Source organism: Ctenocephalides felis, unplaced genomic scaffold (genome assembly GCF_003426905.1).
Source record: "Ctenocephalides felis isolate EL2017-DRISC unplaced genomic scaffold, ASM342690v1 CF-g0.4_SCAFFOLD_01886, whole genome shotgun sequence".
NCBI lineage: Eukaryota > Metazoa > Arthropoda > Insecta > Siphonaptera > Pulicidae > Ctenocephalides > Ctenocephalides felis.
In genome coordinates, this window is record NW_020538040.1 from 137,545,200 (window position 1) to 137,552,820 (window position 7,621).

Sequence of the window (7,621 nt, forward strand, 5' to 3'; positions counted from 1 at the left end):
TTTAATTTTAAAACGATTTTACGAAATAACAGCTACTTTATTCAACCAATTCAAAATTTTAATTTTATGGGATCATTTATATATTTATATATAGTTGTAGTACACATGTTGTTATCAAAAAATTTCTAACTTTACTTGTTTTTGAGATATCGGTGGTGGACCTTTTTACCCGCGGACCTTTAAGTTCTACTCAACCCTATATATAATTGAGTGTGTGAAGTTTCCTAATTTGATAAAATTTTGTCTGCCAAATAATCAATTTTTACACCTTTCCAGTATGAATCAGACCATACATGCAGATGAATTCATTTAATTAAAAATGTAGCTGAAAGTTGTAAATCCATAAATTCACGCATTTACTTTTCCAAAATTAATTGGTTTTAAATCACAAAATTAATTTTAACTGAATGCTACAACATTTATATAAATTTGTTATTTGTGTATTTATAAATTTGGATTGGAGAAAATTTTTAATTCAAGCAATACCTTTTGATCCAAAATTTACCTCATAAATAGTTGCTTTAATTAAGATTTTAAAAAATAAAATTAGGTTATATTCTGTCACCAAGATTACTAACTTGTAAGTGTTGGCAATAACTATTTCTGCAGCGACATAAATATACCAATAAATAAAAAAAAACTAATAAATAAATAAATAAAATATTGATAGACTGGCACACGTGTTTTGAAATATTTTTGAATCTTCAAACAATCTTGTAAATATTCTGAGTTTTAGTTAAGAGGTTGTCGTGATCTGATTTCAAGTTCAATTTTTAATAGATTGGAAAAAAATATATAAAATCTAATAGTTTGAGAGCCTTTTTTCACATTTGCATCATAGTTTTGAAAGAGTAAAATTCGGACCTGTATATATATATATATATATATATATATATATTTGTGTGTATGTTTATAGATATTTTACATACACCGATTGTGGTCTTTTTCCTATCGCTGGCTATAAAATCTTGATTTATATTTGTTCTATTTTTAATAGAAATACATTTGCTGAAATACATCTTGGGTAAAATATAACTACTCTGCTTGTCATAACAGATCTGCAATATAAATCAACGCAAACATTAATTACTTTTATATTTGTGCATATAAACCATAAAGTGCGAATATTTTTTAACACATGAAAATATTAAATCAAAACAATCATATTTTATAGCCTGAATAAAATAATTGAATTACTTGCTGGCATCTGACGAAATATAATTTAGATCTTGATATACGTATATACATATGTAGTAAGTGACGGACTGATTTTCTTTAAGTGATAGTTGTAAAATCGCAAGCAAAATTTTTGATTTTATTATCTATTGTATAAATTTAGTGTAACAGATGTACGTGTTTGTTTTTGTTAGTTCAATGCCTTGCAGAAATTTTTGTAGAAGAAATAGAAAAATCGAAAATGAAAATTTTTATATGTTTTTACGTTTCAAAGGCTTCCGAACATTTTGGCATACTTTAGAAAAAAATAGATGTATGTGTGTGTGTGCATGTGTTTGTATATACGTGCGAATACCATTTTTCGTCGACGATTTCGAGAACACGGATTAACCAATTGGAATAATTCACAAAACTTTCGATTCCTATTGATTAGGAGACGTTCTGATTAGTTTTTGGACAAGGCAGGTTCAGCTGTTCCATAGATTTAAAAACATGAATCTTTTTTAAAAATTTTAATTTTTGATACGGGAAGTACCAGCAATTTGCCTTAAGGCACGATGCTATACACCACTAGTTCATATTTATACTTAAAACGCTGACAAATAATAAAAATTACTAATAAATAGTTAATTGCAAAACGTGTCGTATTGGAGTAAAAATGAAGTTAGAAAAAAACTATATTGCATTAATAATAATTTCAAGAAAACAAAAAGTAACAAATATAGATAATAGATAAAGGTAATTGTGATAAATTACTGTGCACATAGTTTTAATATTACATGAAAAAATAATTATTAAATGTAACTTAAACATAGTTATGAAGCAAACAATATTTATACTAAAATAGTATAATATACGATTTGAAAACGAAGAAACGAAAACGAATTTCTAATTCGGAAAGTTAATAAAATTAAATCCAACACCATTTTCATCGTACTAGCTTTACCATGCCCAATATGTAATATTATTTTTATATCAATATAATATATTAGTACGATGAAAAAGGTGTTGAATTTAATTTTTTTAACTTTCCTAATCAGAAAAATAGATTTGCTAATTTTACGTTATCTCGACGTTTTAAGTCAATCTGAATCGTTTGACACTAAAATTGAGAAAAGTATGTATCTGTTAGACAAAATTTGACCATTTGTCGAATTTTCCTCAAAAACGGCTCCACTAAATCAAACTTTAAGGGCTAGCGTTTATTATTTTTGTGAAACCATCTGCAGTGTCGTTTCTTATAATCGGCAAATGAGGGCAAAATGTTTGTTAAGCCACTAATCCCAAATCGCTTTAGAGAAGGCAAAAACAATTTTTGACTATTTTGGTGAAACTTTGTGCTGCAATATAGTTCATAGTCTTAAGGAACATCCTGAAGTACGAATAATAAATCAACGAAAATTAGTCTAATTATAAAAATTCATTGGTGCTTGAAAGTATGAGATTGAGTTTCAAAATTCTACTATTACAATTTTGAATCTAATGCTAAATCTCAATTCTTATTAAGTCGATTATATACCTATATCGTGAAGTTTTTTAATTTGCTTTTAGGCAAAAAGCTACTTAAATCTAGTTATTATTGTGGATCTTCGTCTTTTTTGTCTTATTAGTTAAACGTTTGCCATATTAAATGAAGTTACTTCTAAATTATTATTTAGTAATTGGGTAAATGCATGGTAGCTTCATATACATATATATATACATATATATATATATATATATATATGTAGCGGGTTGCCAACACGCATAGCGGCTTGTCAACACGCATCACATGTCTCTGGACAGATTGGCCCATATAGTGACAGCACTGAGAAAAACAAAAGGAAATTCAAGTGTCAGATCGGACACGGTTTTTGTTTGCTCAATGTTCGAAATGCCAAAATTATAATTCTTAACTTTTTTCCTTTTTTTATTATAAATACTGAAATAACATCTACGTTTTTGTAAATGATCAATATAATCACACATAGTGTTATTACTATTGTCATAATAAACAATATTCGTAGTATAGAGAACACGAGTTTCTTTAGTGGTGACCGCGAACGTGAATTAATAGCACGCATATAGAAGGAAAGAAGGTAAGAAGATCAAGACACATTAGAAGTAACAAATTTAGAAGTAAAAAAATAAATTGAAGTCTCATGAATTATTAAGAAAAGAATTTTTAAAAATAAATAATGAATATAAATGGCTCACAACCGCCATAACTCTAAGAACATTCTAATCCTACAACTGAGACTCCGGCCACGCACATCGAAAACAACAACACGTGCTCGATAAATCCCTCATTTTCCTGGAAAATGAGTCGATTATAAGCACCACGGCAGAGGACAGGGAGCGTCAGCAAACAATTTGGCAACCGCCACATACACTCAACCGCTAACTCACCAGCGAAGGGCCACATACAATCAACCGCTAACTCACCAGCGAAGGGCCACATACACTCAACCGCTAACTCACCAGCGAAGTGTCAAATATACTCAGCCGCTAACTCACCAGCGAAGGGCCACATCTACTCAACCGCTAACTCACCAGCGAAGGGCCACGTAAGCAATCAACAAACTCAACAAGCCAACACGGCAATTTATCACACAATCTCAACCAAAAGAAATTTACAAGGAAGTTCAAGAATGGCAGTCAGAGATGCGAAACAATCTTTTTCATTAGGGCGGAGTGATGTAGCGGGTTGCCAACACGCATAGCGGCTTGTCAACACGCATCACATGTCTCTGGACAGATTGGCCCATATAGTGACAGCACTGAGAAAAACAAAAGGAAATTCAAGTGTCAGATCGGACACGGTTTTTGTTTGCTCAATGTTCGAAATGCCAAAATTATAATTCTTAACTTTTTTCCTTTTTTTATTATAAATACTGAAATAACATCTACGTTTTTGTAAATGATCAATATAATCACACATAGTGTTATTACTATTGTCATAATAAACAATATTCGTAGTATAGAGAACACGAGTTTCTTTAGTGGTGACCGCGAACGTGAATTAATAGCACGCATATAGAAGGAAAGAAGGTAAGAAGATCAAGACACATTTAGAAGTAACAAATTTAGAAGTAAAAAAATAAATTGAAGTCTCATGAATTATTAAGAAAAGAATTTTTAAAAATAAATAATGAATATAAATGGCTCACAACCGCCATAACTCTAAGAACATTCTAATCCTACAACTGAGACTCCGGCCACGCACATCGAAAACAACAACACGTGCTCGATAAATCCCTCATTTTCCTGGAAAATGAGTCGATTATAAGCACCACGGCAGAGGACAGGGAGCGTCAGCAAACAATTTGGCAACCGCCACATACACTCAACCGCTAACTCACCAGCGAAGGGCCACATACAATCAACCGCTAACTCACCAGCGAAGGGCCACATACACTCAACCGCTAACTCACCAGCGAAGTGTCAAATATACTCAGCCGCTAACTCACCAGCGAAGGGCCACATCTACTCAACCGCTAACTCACCAGCGAAGGGCCACGTAAGCAATCAACAAACTCAACAAGCCAACACGGCAATTTATCACACAATCTCAACCAAAAGAAATTTACAAGGAAGTTCAAGAATGGCAGTCAGAGATGCGAAACAATTTTTCATTAGGGCGGAGTGATGTAGCGGGTTGCCAACACGCATAGCGGCTTGTCAACACGCATCACATGTCTCTGGACAGATTGGCCCATATAGTGACAGCACTGAGAAAAACAAAAGGAAATTCAAGTGTCAGATCGGACACGGTTTTTGTTTCTCCCTAGTCGAACTTGCCAAAATGTATAATTTTCAAAACCTTTCTTTTTCTATTATAAATAAGAAAATACCAATCACGTTTTATTAACGATAAATATGACAACACATAGTGTCGTGGATATTAATCATACATAAAATAAACCAAATATAAATAATATTTTATGAAATTTATTATGACTACAATTGGTATTTAATATGGACCACACCTCCATATATATATATATATATATATATATATATATATATATATATATGCGGATGTATATTTATATGAGCAGATATCAAAATTCGTTGTGGCGTCATATGTCCGCATTTTGCGCGGATCGTATCGCGCAAGGTTTGCGGTAACGCTCTTAGTGGCTCTTTTTCATTTCTATTTTAATTAACTGCTTTTCATGTTTAAAACATTATAAATTAACATACTTTGCTATTATTTTTCGTAAAACACTCAAGTGGCTGATAAAAACTTCTCACATGAATCTTCATTATCGATAGCAATAATGTAAATGAGCCTTGTCGAAAGTTATACTGGAAAAAAAAAGTTTTTGTTTTATATTTGACTACCCGAAGGCGAAGTTTGTTCTCATCGAATGTCCGATTTGCTAATTTTATGTTTTCTTGACGTTTCAGGCCATTCTGAATCGTATGAGACCAAATTTGGAAAAAATGTGAGTGCGTGAACAGGTTTTTTACCTTAAATCGACGTTTTCTTTAAAAATTTAGAAGCCGTTCGATGTAACTCGATAAGGACATTGTCGTTTTGCGTGATGATCGGCCGAGACGTTTCTTCGTAAATAGCAGAAAAATGTAAAAAAATCGTCCACGTTTTAGCCCGCAATTTTAAATCAAAATTTCAAAAATTCGATCGACTAGATTAGTTTTTGGTAGAGATTCGTTGGCACATGTGCTGGTAGTTGACTGTTAATAATATTTTTTCGACGTTTTAATAACTTCCTGAAGCATAAGTTTATATTTTCATCAAAAAATCCGATTCGCTAATTTTATGTTTTCTCGACGTTTCAAGCGATCCTGAATCGAATGAGACCAAATTTGGAAAAAGTATGTGTGTGTGTGTGCGTGTGTGTGAACAGATTTTTTGGCGTAAATCGACGTTTTCTTAAAAACGGCTGGACCGATTTCAAAAATTTAAAAGCCATTCGATGTATCGCCATGAGGACTAGCGTTTCTGTGTTTTGTGTGACGATCGGCCGAGCCGTTTCTTTGTAAATAGCAGAAAAGTGAAAAAATTTTCGTCCACGTTTTAGCCCGCAATTCTTAATCGATTTTGAAAATTCAAAAACCATTCGAAATATATTGGTTGGGAATCGTGCTGATTAGTTTTTGGTAAAGATCGGCCGTTTTTTAAAAAAAAATTTCGACGATTTTTCTTATTATTTTTTTGACGGTAGATACCATAGTTTTCTAGATCATACTAAAATATTACAGCCCTACGACAACTCGTTTAGCTTTAAAAATTCTTCAAAGTTTGCAAAAATTAGTATCGTTTTTTTGGCATTTGTCAAAATTACACCTTTGATCGATGTTTTCTCAAAAACGGCTGGACCGATTTCAACAATTTAAAAGCCATTTGATGTATCCCAATGAGGACTATCGTTTGTCAGTTTTGTGTGATGATCAGCCAAGCCGTTTTTTGTAATTTGGAAAAAAGTGTTAAACTTTTTGTCCACATTTAAGCTCAAACTATCAATCGATTTTAAAAAATCAAAAACTGTTCGAAAGATATTAATTGGGCATGATACTGATTAGTTTTAGGTAAAAATCTACCGAGCCATTTTCTTGTAATTAACATTAAGCCGATTTTTATGGAACTCTTTTGGCAATATATATCACGGTCTTATACAACTTATTGAAATATTACGCCCTTACAACAAGCAGTTTAATTTTAAAAATTCACAAAATTTTAAGAAAATGAATAGTTTTTTTGACGTTTGTTAAAATTAAAAATACACGACTTACTTGGTATAACGATAGAGTACTTGGTTTTAATGAACATACTGAGCCATTAAAGTCCTATGGAAACTGGTTCAATTATAATAATTGTTGATTTGTGAAAATTTGCTTTTAGAAAATACTCCGAGTCAAAGTGTTCGTTCGTTTTCAATTATGTGTAATAAATCCACTCGGAATACTTTTAATGACTCATAAATCAATTTATTTTTTATTGATTAAGTCGATTATTTAAACATATCGGGATGTTCATGTAACTTGCCTCAAGGCTAAATACCAAACCAACTAGTATGATTTTTTTTTGTCTTCTAGATCATACTAAAATATTATGGCCCTACGACAAGTCGTTTTATTTTAAAAATTTGTCAAAGTTTGCAAAAATTAGTGACGTTTTTGGCGTTTGTCGAAATTAGACCTTTCGCCGACGTTTTTTCAAAAACGTCTGAACCGATTTCAAAAAATTAAAAGCTATTCGATGTATCCCGATGAGGTCAGTCAGTTTCTTAGTAATTTAGAGAAAGTGTGAAATTTTCGTTCACGTTTTTGCTAAAAATTCTGAAGCGATTTTAAAAATTAAAAATCTTTTCGAAAGATATTATTTGGGAATTGTGCTGAGCGGTTTTGGACAAGGATCTGCTGAGCCGTTTTTTCGTAATTAATTATTGAAATTTTTTATGTTGATAGATATCATTGTTCCAAAAAAAAAAGTTCTAAA